Source organism: Monodon monoceros, unplaced genomic scaffold (genome assembly GCF_005190385.1).
Source record: "Monodon monoceros isolate NGI ecotype Baffin Bay Population unplaced genomic scaffold, NGI_Narwhal_1 Super_Scaffold_18, whole genome shotgun sequence".
Taxonomy (NCBI): Eukaryota; Metazoa; Chordata; class Mammalia; order Artiodactyla; family Monodontidae; genus Monodon; species Monodon monoceros.
Genome location: NW_021703774.1, coordinates 83,465,251 through 83,479,230, shown reverse-complemented (window position 1 = coordinate 83,479,230; position 13,980 = coordinate 83,465,251). Strand labels below are relative to the sequence as shown.

At 36.1% G+C, this 13,980-nt stretch overlaps 1 protein-coding gene across 3 annotated transcripts in view; it reads left to right on the top strand.

The window, feature by feature from the left end:
- Positions 1–13,980, top strand: part of RAP1A (RAP1A, member of RAS oncogene family) — a 73,679-nt gene that overhangs the window by 30,033 nt on the left and 29,666 nt on the right. The window contains exon 1 of one of the 3 annotated variants that reach the window (XM_029227800.1): positions 9,447–9,462. The exons of the other annotated variants lie outside the window; for them this stretch is intronic. The gene's annotated coding sequence lies outside the window, so the exon portion shown is untranslated. Of the gene's footprint in view, positions 1–9,446; positions 9,463–13,980 lie in introns of those variants that run through there. 3 annotated transcript variants of the gene reach the window in all.

Here is a 13,980-nt window from a genome sequence, read left to right as displayed (position 1 = left end):
TGGTATAGCCATATAGTGTAATATTCAGCCTTAAAAAGAAATGGAGTACTGGTACATGCTACAACATGGATGAACCTTGAAAAACATTATAAGTGAAAGAAGCCAGACACAAAAGGTCACATATTCTGTTACTTCATTTATAGATATAACTAGAATAGTCAAATCTATAGAGACAGAAAGTAGATTAGTGGTTGCCCAAAGGCTAGGGGGAGGGGGAAATGGGAAAGTGACTGCTAATGGATATAGGGGTTTCTTTTTAGAGTGGTAAAAATGTTCTGGAATTAGATAGTGGTGATTGTTGTACAACCTTGTGAATGTAATTTAAACCACTGAATTATATACTTTAAAATAGTAAATTTTATGGTATGTGAATTATATCTCAACAAAAGAAAATGTAACCAGAGACTAAGTAGTTTTTATAAAAGAAGTAATGAGAGGTCAGGTAAAGAAGGCTACAGGCATGAGTTAATGGATATAACTTTGAAGTTGGGGATTGAAATGCACCCTGAAGAGCTTGGAGGATTTGGATAGAAAAAGAGGAAGTGGGTATGGCATAACACCGTAAGGGGTATAAACCAAGATATTTGTGTTACACAGAAGAGGAAGAAGTGGCTAGACTAAGAGGGAAAAAGACAAACTGAGTCTCCTGTTTTCATGGGGCTTCTAAACGTGCATATTTAACTGATTTGGGATCATTCTTTGTGCTGTCATTTTCATGGAATAAATTGTATATTCTTCTAGCCTGAGACAGACTTTTTTTTTTCCAGCCAGAAAGCAAAAGCCTAAGGGCTGTCTCCATGGTACTTTTAACAGGTTACTGTAAGGATTTTAGTTCCCAGTATATATGTTGAAGAATTTGCCATCATCTCTTTTGTTTTATTAAGTCATACAAAGTATCTATCTGATTTTTTTGTTGATATTCAGAACAAAAATCTTTGATAATAACTGTTCCTTATGCTTGCCACTTTACACTATAAAATTCATTCATGTGTATTGCCTCATTTAATCCTCTTACCACACCTGTGAGATAAATGGTATCATTCCCATTTTAAATATGAAAGAGGCCATATAATAGAGTGATTAGGAGCGGGGATGGAGGCACTGGAGTCAGAAAGCCTAGATTCAAATCCTGGTTCTGCCGTTTACTAATTGTGTTTGAATTTTGATGAGTTATTTAACCTCTCTAGGTTATATGTTTTCTCTTGTGTAAAGTGGTAATTATAATATCATAGAGTTGTATTTAAATAAGTGACAAAAGTAAAATTCCTAGAGTCATGCTTGGCACATAGTAAGCCCTCAAAAATACTGTTATTTATAGATCATGAGAGTTGAATGAGGTTAAGAAGTCCAAAGTCTTGTAGCTGATAAGTGGTAGAGCCAGCACCTAATTACAGGTGTTCTAGATTCAAGTACCATTTTTCTAGTTGCTTTTACCAGATTTTATTATATACTTACTTATGTATTGCTCATACATTTATAAACCTTCATTTAAATGGTGACTAGATAGTAAACCGGATATTAATAGCGCAAGAAACTTTCTAACTTCCTTACAACAGAACTTTAATTCCTAAACCAAGTCTTTTGCTTCAATCTGCTGATAGCCACTCCTTAGTAGTTATAAACCAAATTATGAAAAGGGAAAATGACAAAGGAAAATACAGATTTAACATAATTAACAAAAATTCACTTGAATATGATAAAATAAACAATTAAAAGTAAGTAACACCTGCAGGGAAAACTTGCAGTAATCACAAGGGTGACTGTCCTTAATTAATAAACATACTAGACTGATAGATAGGAAAAATAACTTTTTTCAAAACAAATGAGAACAGAATAGGCAGTTCACAAAAGAAAGAAGATGTGACTGACAAGTATTTGGAAAACAGTTTAACCTCATCAGTTAATCAAAGAAATTTAAACTAAAGCAGGGTAATACACCTCTGATGACATGATTAACAAAATAAGAACATTTAAATTGTAATAAGCAAATTTAAGTTGAAACTCTTTTATTAGGGATGTGGTAAAATGGGACCCAACATATTCTTTTTTTTTTTTTTTTTTTTTTTTTTTGTTGCGGTACGCGGGCCTCTCACTGTTGTGGCCTCTCCCGTTGCGGAGCACAAGCTCCAGACGTGCAGGCTCAGCAGCCATGGCTCACGGGCCCAGCCGCTCCACGGCATGTGGGATCTTCCCAGACCGGGGCACGAACCCGTGTCCGTTGCATCGGCAGGCGGACTCTCAACCACTGCGCCACCAGGGACGCCCCTCTTTTTTTCTTTTTTCGACCATGTGGGATCTTAGTTCCCCGACCAGGGATTGAACCCATCCATACCCCCTGCAGTGGAAGCTCCGAGTCCTAACCACTGGACCACCAGGGAATTCCCGAGACCCACATATTCTTGATATGGGAATGTAAATTGATAAAACTATTAATCTCCATGAAGAACCTTCAAAAAGTTCCTAACCTTAAACCTAGTAATGATCCATCTGAAAATGTAACCCAAAGAAAAAATAATAATTCTGGATTAAAATGTATGCACAGATTCATTGCAGGGTTATCTATTATAACAGAATGTTTGGACATATCCAACAAAAAGATAGTTAAATTATTGTACACTTATTGCAATACTATTTGATAAAGAGTTATTAAAAATTTCAATGACCTTGGAAAAAGATGATGAGATAACGAATGTTTGGGAGGTGGAGGGAAGAAGGATTCAAAATTGCAGCCCTGTGCCCTCTAGTGTCAAGCAGTAAACCTAGTCTTGAGAATAGTTCATTGTGGACAAAGATTTACTAAGTAGCTCTTGAATGTTTGATGTACTGAACTTCTACCTGCTATGGAAATAGTATAAAGAAAACCCCTTTTGAACCCAAATCCTCTTTGCCTTGTCTTAGTGACCACCCCATTTTTCTATTCTTTTAAGTAAACTCCTCAGAAAAAATCGTCTAATGCTATTTCCAGTTTGTCATCTCTCAGTCTTTCTTGAACCCGCTCAGTCTTTTGGATCTAGGTTATTCCACTGAAATGAATTCATCAAGTCTCCAGTGACCTCCAGTGGTCAGTTCTCAGTCTTTATCTTACTTGACTTGTCAGCAGCGTTAACAGTTAATCACTTCCTTTTCTTTGAATTGTCTTCTTCTCTTTGTTCCAAGAAACCACATATTTGGTTTTACCCTTACCTAACTGGCTGCTGCGTCTGGTCTTCCTTTGCTGGCACCTCTGCCTATGATTTACTTTAAGTTAGTATGGTGAATTACATTATTTTAAAACTTGTGATAAAATACACATAAAACTTACCATTGTAACCATTTTTAAGTGTACAGTTTAGTGGCATTAAGTACATTTACATTTTTGTGAAACTGTTAACACCATCCATCTCCAGAATTTTTTTTCATCTTCCCAAACTGAAACTCCATACCTGTTAAACACTAACTCCCAATCTCCCCGCCCCTGGCAACCACCATTCTACTTTCTGTCTATGAATTTAATTATTAACTACTGTAGGTACTTCATGAATGTGGAATCATACAGTATTTGTCCTTTTGTGACTGGCTTATTTCACTTATTATGTCCTCGAAGTTGATGCTTGTTGTAGCAGGTATCGCAGTTTCCATTTAAAGCTGAATAATATTCCATTGTATGTACATACTTACACTTTGTTTACCCATTCATCTGTTGATGGACACTTGGGTTGCTTCCACTTTTGGCCTATTGTGAATAATGCTGCTGTGAACATGGATGTACTACAAATATGTGGTTGAATCCCTGCTTTCAGCTCTCTTGGGTATATGCCCAGAAGTGGAATTGCTAGATTATATGGTAATCGTATTTTTAATTTTTTTGAGGAATTGCCGTACGTTTTTCCACATTCCCACCAGCAGTGCACAAAGGTTCTAATTTTTCCACGTCCTCACCAACACTTGTTACTTCTGGTTTCTAAATTTGTTTTGTTTTGTTTTCTTTTGTTAATAGCCATCCTAATGGATGTAAAGTGGTATTTCATTGTGGTTTTGATTTACATTTCCCTAATGATTAGTGATGTCGAGTATCTTTTCATGTGCTTATTGGCCATTCGTGTATCTTCTTTGGAGAAGTGTCTATTCAAGTCCTTTGCTCATTTTGTTTGGGGTTTTTTTGTTGTTGTTGTTGAGGTTTAACAGTTCTTTATTCTGAATATTAACCCCTTATCAGATATATGATTTACAAATATTTTCTCACATTCCATCTGTTGCCATTTTACACCATTGGTTGTGTCCTTTGATGCACAGAAGTTTTAAATTTTGATGTAGTCCAGTTCATCTATTTTTGCTTTTGTTGCCTGTACTTTTTATGTAATATCCAAGAAATCATTGCCAAATCCAATGTCACGAAACTTTTCCCTATGTTTTCTTCTAAGAGTTCTATAGTTTTGCTCTTACGTTTATGTCTTTGATCCATTTTGAATTAATTTTTGTATATAGCGTAAGGTCAGGGTCCAGCTTAATTCTTTTGCATGTGAATATCCAGTTTTCCCAATAACATATGTTGAAAAGACTGCCCTTTCCTCATTGAATGGTGTTAATACCCTTGTCAGAAATCATTTTACCATTTATGAAAAGGTTTATTTCTGGGCTCTTATTCTACAAATTTTGATATGGTGTGTTTATTTTCATTCTATTGAAAATAGTAACTCCCCTTTTGATTTTTTTCCTTGAATCAAGGATTATTTAGAGGTATGTTATTATAGTTTCCAGATACTTGGGGATTTTCTTGATGTCCTTCTATTATTGATTCCAGCGTGATCAGAAAACATACTCGTATGATTTAAATTTCTTTAAATTTACTGAGACTTATTTATAGTCCAGATTATGGTCTATCTTTTTAAATGTTCCATATGCCCTTAAAAATAATATATATTTTGTTGTTATTCATGAAATATTGTAAAAGTATCAGTTAGGTCCAACTGATTGGTGGTATTCAGTTCAGCTATGTCCTTTCTGATTTTCTGCCTGCTGTATCTATCAATTACTGATAGAGGGGTGTTGGAGTCTCTGGGTATAATGGTAGATTCATCCGTTTTTCCTTGTTGTTCATCTGTTTTCTTGTTGTTCTAGAGCCGGGCTCTAGAGCGCAGGCTCAGTAATTGTGGCACATGGGCTTAGTTGCTCTGCGGCATGTGGGATCTTCCCAGACCAGGGATCGAACCCGTGTCCCCTGCGTTGGCAGGTGGATTCTTAACCACTGCGCCACCAGGGAAGTCCCCAAAGTGTGTTTCTTGATCCACTCTGACAGTCTCTTTCTTTTAATTGGTGTATTTAGAGTTGATTTTTGACTAGCGATTTTTAATGTAGTTGGATTAATAGCTCCCATAGGTGTTACTGTTTTCTGTTCATTGCCCTTGTTTCCTTTTTGTCTTCTACTCTTTTTCTGCTACCTTCTGGTTTTAACTGAGCATTTTATATTATTTCATTTTTTCTTTTCTCTTACCATATCAATTATACTTTTTTTTTTTAGTGGTTGCACTTGAATTTGAAATATACATTTACCACTAATCCAAGCCCAGTGTCATATAACACTATACCACTTCACAGATAATACAAGTACTTTATAACAGTTTCCAATTCCTAAAATCCCTTATAATGTGCTGTCATTCATTTTACTTATCCATGAACTATAATCATCTAATACATTATTGCTATTATTTAAAATTGTTGTCTGTTAGATCAATTAAGAATAAGAAAAATAAAAGATTTTATTTTACCTTCATATATTCATATTTAGGTCCAAGTTTCTGACTTAAATCATTTCCCTTCTTTTGAAGAACTTCTTCTAATATTTCTTGCAGAGCAGATCTATGGCAACAAATTCCACTGAATTTTTGTTTGAGAAAGTCTGTATTTCTCTGTCATCTGAAGGCTAACTTTGCTGGATTTGCAGAATTGTAGCGTGGTGGGGTTTTTTCTTTCAACAGTTAAATATTTCACTTCATTCTCTTATTTTTGTGTAATTTCTGAAGAGAAGTCTCAGGTAATTCTCATTCTTGCCCCTCTAGAAGTTGGGTGTTTTTTTTCCCCCTCCGGCTTCTTTCAATATTTGTCTTTGATTTTCTGCAGTTTGAATATATTCCTAGGTGTAGATTTTTTGGTATTTATCCTGCTCAGTGTTCTCTGTTTGGCGTCTGTCTTCTGTTTATTATTTAGTAGCCTTTTTTCTCCCAACTCTTCACTCCTTTTGGCCCTATCTTTAAATATATCTGGAAGATAACTAATTCTTACTACTTCCACTGCTACTGCTTTGGTCCATATTGCCATCTTTTGGGTTTCATTTGCCTTCAAATAGTTCTCCCTGCCTCTGCCCTTGACCTCCTCTTCCTTTCACCACACGACAGCTAGAGAGATCTGTCTAAAAGTTCAGTGGGAACTTGTCATCCTTTGATCAGAACCGTTCAGTGAGTTCCCATCTCATACCAAGTAAAAGCCAAAGTCCTTACTATGACCTAAAAGCCATCTTTAAGCTGTCTGTTTCATCACTTACCTTACCTCCTACTAATCATCTCACTACTTCCCTCCAATTAGGGTGCCATCCTTTCTCTTTATAGAAGTCACTAGACATCTCAAGGTTTTTCGATTTCCTTTAGATGTCTGCATGACTCTGTTCTCTTACTTACCATTGCCTTTAGGTCTTTACTTGAGTATCACTTTGTTTCAAACTACAAATCTTCCTGCCCTTTGAACTCCCTATACCCCCTTTCCTGCTTTATTTTTCTCCAGAACACTTTACCAACTGACCTGTGTCTGGCAGGAGAGAGTATGGCACAGTGGAGAAAATGGAATAAAGGCAGTTTGGCTGGAGCATTGAGAGCGAGAGGGAGAACATTGTGAAATGAAGCTAGAGTGGGAATTAGGGACCAAACTGTGCAGACTCTTGTAGGCCATGTTAACATTTTTTGGCTTTATCCTTAAGGGTAGTGGCAAATCACTGAAGTATCTTAACTGGAGGGATTTGGGAAGAGGGTCACTATCATGATTAAATAACTATTTTTATAAAGATCATTCTAGCTTCACTATGGGAAAAAGATTGGGGGGGTGAGGGGAATTAGATGTGAAGGGACCCAATGAGAGGCTATTGCAGTGATCTAGGTATAAACTTAGATAGCTTAGTCTACTGGGGGGGGGTTGATGTCCATCCAAAAAAGAATGTTTGGAACTGATTCTTATCAAGAAATCCATTTATAAACATATGTGGTCAGCAATTCATAACTCTTAATTGCTAAATTAAGATCTCCCATTTATAGAATCTCCATTTAGTTCCATTATGAGAAAATAAAAATCTCTCACCCAGTGTTACTCTTCTTGAAAATAAATCCTAGAAATTCTATAAATCAATAGTCACGTGTTTTTTTTGGTATATTTCTTAGCATTAGGCACAGAGTCCAAGATCCCTGATTAAGTTTAATTCTCATTTAATGGCCAATTTTTAGACCTGATCAAATTGATTTGTCTTATGAAAGCAAGCTTTAAATAATTTTCTTATTACGTTTTTCTGACCTCCTCTCATCTCAAATATTAAGAACTTGATTAGAACTAAGATTGTCCTGAACAGGATATTTTAAAGACAAAGGTGTCTATGCCTGTATTATTTCTTTCCACAAAGCCAGTAACCTCTGGCAACAGGAACCTTCAGAGTTTTTGAGAATCAGAAACTCATGACTATCTGGCCATGCTAAGATAGATTTGAAGTTCGTAAAGCAAACAGGTTAATAAACTAGGGTCCTAGCAGTAGTTTTCTAATGTGGCAGTGTTTTCATCAAACCAAAATATTGATCCTGTTTTCACTTTAGGAGGGGAAAGCATTTAACTTCTCCCATGTTTTAAGCATTTTATAGGTACCTAAAATATGTTATATTTAATTATCAGGAACCAGTGAGGTATCTTAATCCAGCTTTGTTTCGTTAATAAGGAAATTACATATTAACAAATAACTTGCTCAGGCTCACACAGGGATCCAGGTACGCCAGGGGTTCCTTTCGATCAGGGGTTGTTAGTTTGGGTTCCTCGGTCTCCACTTCTCCCTATGTGTTTACATTTTCAAAGAACTGATGACCCTTCAATTCAATAAGGTTCAGAATAAATAAATTTTATTATGCTGCCTCCTGATTTGGGGTTCCTAATCTGACAGTACTATCCACTCTTGTCTTACATTACCTTTCCACAATTCTTCTCAAAATATTGATACCAGTAACACTGTAGTTACAGTAGTAAAGCAGTGATAGTAGTAGTAGTTGTTTTTTATACAGGCACTGTGCTAAGAGCTGTGTATGCATTATCTCACTTGGTGTTCACAGCAAAGTTGCTGAACTATGTCCCTTACTTTAAGACTAACCCTCTCTATGTCTCAAGTCCCAAGCCCCATTCCTTGCCCTCCTAACTGGACTCCCTGCTCCAGTTTCTCATTCCCTTTGTTCCTACATCCACAGTTCTCATAAAAGTTTGTGGGTTTTTTTCTTTTTTTTCCCTCAAATTATCTATTCAAAAACCTTAGGTGACTTTCCTCCTCTGATAGGAAAGTTTCAAGTTCTTTGGCTGTCATACAGGGACTTTGGTAGCTTGCTAGCCTGCTTACTGTTTAAACCACATCTGTACTCATTCCTTTCCCTCTACCTTTCCCCCAAGCTTTCACTGTAAATGCTCAAGCCACCTAGACTTTTTCGTAATAGTTTTTTTTTAATTAGACTTTTCATTCTCTTGATTCTGTGCGTTTTTTCCATGGAATTCCATGTCTGTAATACTCCTACCCCACTCCCCTTCCTCTGCCTGACCTTCAAGAAATATATGTAAGGCATACGGTGAAAAATCTCCCTTCTTTCCTTGTCCCCTCATTCCTCAGTTTCCTTCCAAAGGTATTCTGTGTGTATTCAAGTTTCTATGCACATATATGAGTAGAGGCAAGTTAGCATGTTAGAGTGTGAACTCAGGAACCAGGCTGCCAAAGTTTGAATTGTGGATTCTCTTCCTAGATGTGTGGTTTGGGCAAATTGCTAGTACCTACCTCATAAGATTTTTGTGAGGATTTCTCACAGCAGTACCTGGCATGTGGTAAGCTCTCAGTAAATGTATGCTATTAATATTCTTTGTTATTGTTATGTAACAAAGCATAATACATTGAAAGAGAATGGCATTTAATATCAGGATAGGTTTGAGTATAGCTGCCTAGTTACTTTGCCCCTAAGTCATTTAACTCAAGTTAAACCTTGGATGGTTTCCTTATCTTTATAGTGGGGGAAATCATATACAGTTTTGACTTTGGTGAACTAAAAAATATAAAGGAAAGAGCTTTGTACATGATAAAATGCTATATAGAGGTTAGTTGCTATTGGTCACATCATTTTACTTTTCCTTCCAGGAAGGATCTCAGCATTTCAGTTGGTTATAAGAAGTGAAGTAGTCTTTAAGAATAAAGATTTCAGAAATTTGTGACAGGTATGCTGTTTTGCTTTAGAAATTATTTTAGATTCATACTTTTTCATTAGCTATGGCTTGCTTTAGTGTTAGTCTTAAATTTTAAAATTATGATTATATAATTTATGTGGCAGTGCCCTTAAGGGGATAAAGTTAAATACCTCTTTTTATGGAAATGTATCCATCAGGATTCTAGAATTGATATACTTTGCGTAAATTAGTAAACTTATTAATTTAGTAAGCCTTTTAAGGAAAAAAAATTTTTGTCAACATAGAAAGTATTAGTCACAGCCTATAAAATTTTCTTCATGGTTTACAAATGTTTTATTTGCCTGTGATGATAAAGATTGCTAAAGAATATTCATCTTACTAAGTAGATTGTACTACATATAAAAAGCAGTCTGCTTTGATGTAGTTTTTGATGATTTACTCTGTTGCTAAAAAAGAATACGTGCTTACTTTTTTTTTTTTTTTTTTTTTACAACTCGTGGAGCACATGTCCTGCTCAAAGGCACAGAGTAAGGAATACTTTTGGATAGTGTGATAGTCTCCCGTCTTCTATTTAATAGAGGCATTCCCAATATTCAGCATTTAGGAGGACAAGTTGTAGACAGAGGTTAGTAAGTGGTAGAGCAGGATTCTAGTCAGGCAGTATGGATCATAAGTTCAGGCTTTTAAACATTTCACTATAATGCTGTGAGAAACAGAATGAGATTATGAACAATTACCAATAGCTTTGACAAAATAATAAAAGAACTTCTGGAAATGAAAAATATAAATAAAAATTTTTTAATTCAATAGATAGGTTTAACAATAGATTAGAATTCATGAGCTGGAAGATGACCTGAAAAATTAATTAACCAAAATAAAGAGACACAGATGGATAACATGTAAGAGAAGAAATGAGAATTAGAAAATTGGGGCAGAAATTGCTAGATTTCCTTGATTTCTTTCTCCTTTTAAGCAATAACTGTATTAGTTGGATGCTTTGCTATCCAGCTACAGCTTCCATTTCACTGCCTTTCTGATAGTGAGATTTGACTCTGTGTCAAAGTTTCAGCAATTTGGATGCAAGTGGAAGTTATGTGTGCATAGGTTTTAAGCCTTACGGTTTATGCCTATAAGAGGAATGAGATACTCCATTTCCCACCTCCTTCTTCCTTCCCTTAGACTGGAATGTGGACACAGTGATGAACTATTTTTAGCTAGGTAGAAGAGGGCAATACTATAAGGATGACAGAGCAGCAAGAAGATGTAAGAGCTTAGCTCTCTCAGACTGCTAAGCTGCCAAACCAGCCCTGGACTGTCCCATTCTACTGTCGTGTGGGAGAGAAAAATACCTTGAATTTTGTTCAGGCAATTGTAGAGTCTCTTATTGCATCAGCCTAGTCTTGTATTAGTCTTAACTAATACAGGAAGAGCATGAGAAGATCTACCAGTTATCAAAGCAGAATATAGATATGAAGAAAAGTCAAGTAAAAATAATATTTGAGGAGTTTATAATTGAGAATTTCTAAAATTGCAAATGGCACAAATTCAAGAAGTCAAATCCTAAACAGGAGAGAAAAAACTAAACCTAAACACTTCATAGTTAAATTTGCATATAGTCAGGGACCTTAAAAATAGCCAGAGGGATGGGCTTCTGGTGGCGCAGTGGTTAAGAATCCGCCTGCCAATGCAGGGGACGTGGCCCCGAGCCCTGGTCAGGGAAGATCCCACATGCTGCGGAACAACTAAGCCCATGCGCCACAACTACTGAGCCTGCGCTCTAGAGCCCACAAGCCACAACTACTGAAGCCCGCACGCCTAGAGCCCGTGCTTCACAATAAGAGAAGCCACCGCAACGAGAACCCATGCACCGCAATGAGAAGCCCATGCACCGCAACAAAGAGAAGCCCCCGCTTGCTGCAACTAGAGAAAGCCTGCGCACAGCAACAAAGACCCAACACAGCCAAAAATTAAATGAATAAAATAAATAAATAAATAGCCAGAGGGAGAAGACGGATTACCTTCAAAATATCTACTATTAGACTGGTTTATTGAAAGGAAAAACTTGAAATCAGAAGAAAAGAATAACTACAGTGTGCTGAAAAGAAATAACTATTAAAGCTAAAATACCTTTCAAGAGTGTAGGTACATAATAAAGTTTTCAGAAAAATTAAAACAGATTTTTATCTCCAGTAGAATATCATTAAGACAAATTCAGAAAGATACACTTTAGGTAGAAGGAAAAAGATCTCTGATGGAGGCTCTGAGATATTTGTTGGAAAAGAAGAAAGGCTGAAAATTAACGAGCCAGGAATTCAATCTAAATTAGAAACAGGACAGAATAAAGAAAGGAAGGAAATAATAGACATAAAAGTAGAAATAAAGAAATATAAAACAAGTGAACAATGAAGGATCAACATAGCTGAAGCTGATTCTTAGAAAAAGACTAATAGAGTTAACAAATCTGGTAAGATTGATCAAAAGAGAGAGAAGCCATAATAAACAATAAGTATGAAAAAGGAGATGTAACTACAGATGCTACAGAGATTATTATAAAAGAAAAATATACTCACTAATACATTTTTTAAGGAATAATTTCAAATGGTAGGTTATTGCATGAGTTATCATAATAGTACAATAAGCCTTTCAAGACCACTTGTCAAATTTGCCAAAAATTTTTACTCCTGAAAAAGTAAGATGGTTGGATTAAATGTTTTAATCCTTTACCTGAATTCTTAGAGAATGTCAGGGGTACAATGAATGGGATAACTGCCTCAGTCATAATTTACTAAAGGTTTTAGTAAAAATTTGTTTGGGGATAATTGATGGGTCAATGTCTTCTAAAGCAGTAGAATTTGTGTTCCTTTTTTGATACATAAAGAAGAAGTAGGGAAGTGTCATTTAGTAAGGAAATGTAAGAACCTAAGAAATTGTGGAAACCTTGTGCTTTTAAAAGTTTTTTTTTTTCCACCAAAGATAATATTTGTTTTTATTATTATTCTGTGAAAGAAGTAGGGTAATCTGATAAATTGGGACTAAGTTAGGCTGGTAGGACAATCAAGGAAAAAATATCTTTAAGAGATGAGTGCCAAAGAATAGAAAGAATCATTTATGGACAATTTTTCTGGAAATAATATTTCCAAAACATGGGAAAAACAAATACAAAGGCCCTGAGGCAAGATGAAGCTTAACTACAATCAAGGAACAAAAAGAAGCTAAAAGTTTAGGTCAGGAGATAACCACACAAATTTACACCAGCTGGTCCCTAACTTCAAGTCTACATGGATATATTCTTTTTTTTTTTTTTAACATCTTTATTGGGGTATAATTGCTTTACAATGGTGTGTTAGTTTCTGCTTTATAACAAAGTGAATCAGTTATACATATACATATGTTCCCATATCTCTTCCCTCTTGCGTCTCCCTCCCTCCCACCCTCCCTATCCCACCCCTCCAGGCGGTCACAAAGCACCAAGCCGATATCCCTGTGCCATGCGGCTGCTTTCCACTAGCTAATACCTTATGTTTGTTAGTGTATATATGTCCATGCCTCTCTCTCGTCCTGTCACAGCTCACCCTTCCCCCTCCCCATATCCTCAAGTCCGTTCTCCAGTAGGTCTGTGTCTTTATTCCTGTCTTACCCCTTGGTTCTTCATGACATTTTTCTCCCCTTAAATTCCATATATATGTGTTAGCATACGGTATTTGTCTTTCTCTTTCTGACTTACTTCACTCTGTATGACAGACTCTAGGTCTATCCACCTCATTACAAATAGCTCAATTTCGTTTCTTTTTATGGCTGAGTAATATTCCATTGTATATATGTGCCACATCTTTATCCATTCATCCGATGATGGGCACTTAGGTTGTTTTCATCTCTGGGCTATTGTAAATAGAGCTGCAATGAACATTTTGGTACATGACTCTTTTTGAATTTTGGTTTTCTCAGAGTATATGCCCAGTAGTGGGATTGCTGGGTCATATGGTAGTTCTATTTGTAGTTTTTTAAGGAACCTCCATACTGTTCTCCATAGTGGCTGTACCAATTCACATTCCCACCAGCAGTGCAAGAGTGTTCCCTTCTCTCCACACCCTCTCCAGCATTTATTGTTTGTAGATTTTTTGATGATGGCCATTCTGACTGGTGTGAGATGATATCTCATTGTAGTTTTGATTTGCGTTTCTCTAATGATTAATGATGTTGAGCATTCTTTCATGTGTTTGTTGGCAGTCTGTATATCTTCTTTGGAGAAATGTCTATTTAGGTCTTCTGCCCATTTTTGGATTGGGTTGTTTGTTTTTTTGTTATTGAGCTGCATGAGCTGCTTGTAAATTTTGGAAATTAATCCTTTGTCATTTGCTTCATTTGCAAATATTTTCTCCCATTCTGAAGGTTGTCTTTTGGTCTTGTTTATGGTTTCCTTTGCTGTGCAAAAGCTTTGAAGTTTCATTAGGCCCCATTTGTTTATTTTTGTTTTTATTTCCATTTCTCTAGGAGGTGGGTCAAAAAGGAAATGTAAGAACCTAAGAAATTGTGGAAACCTTGTGCTTT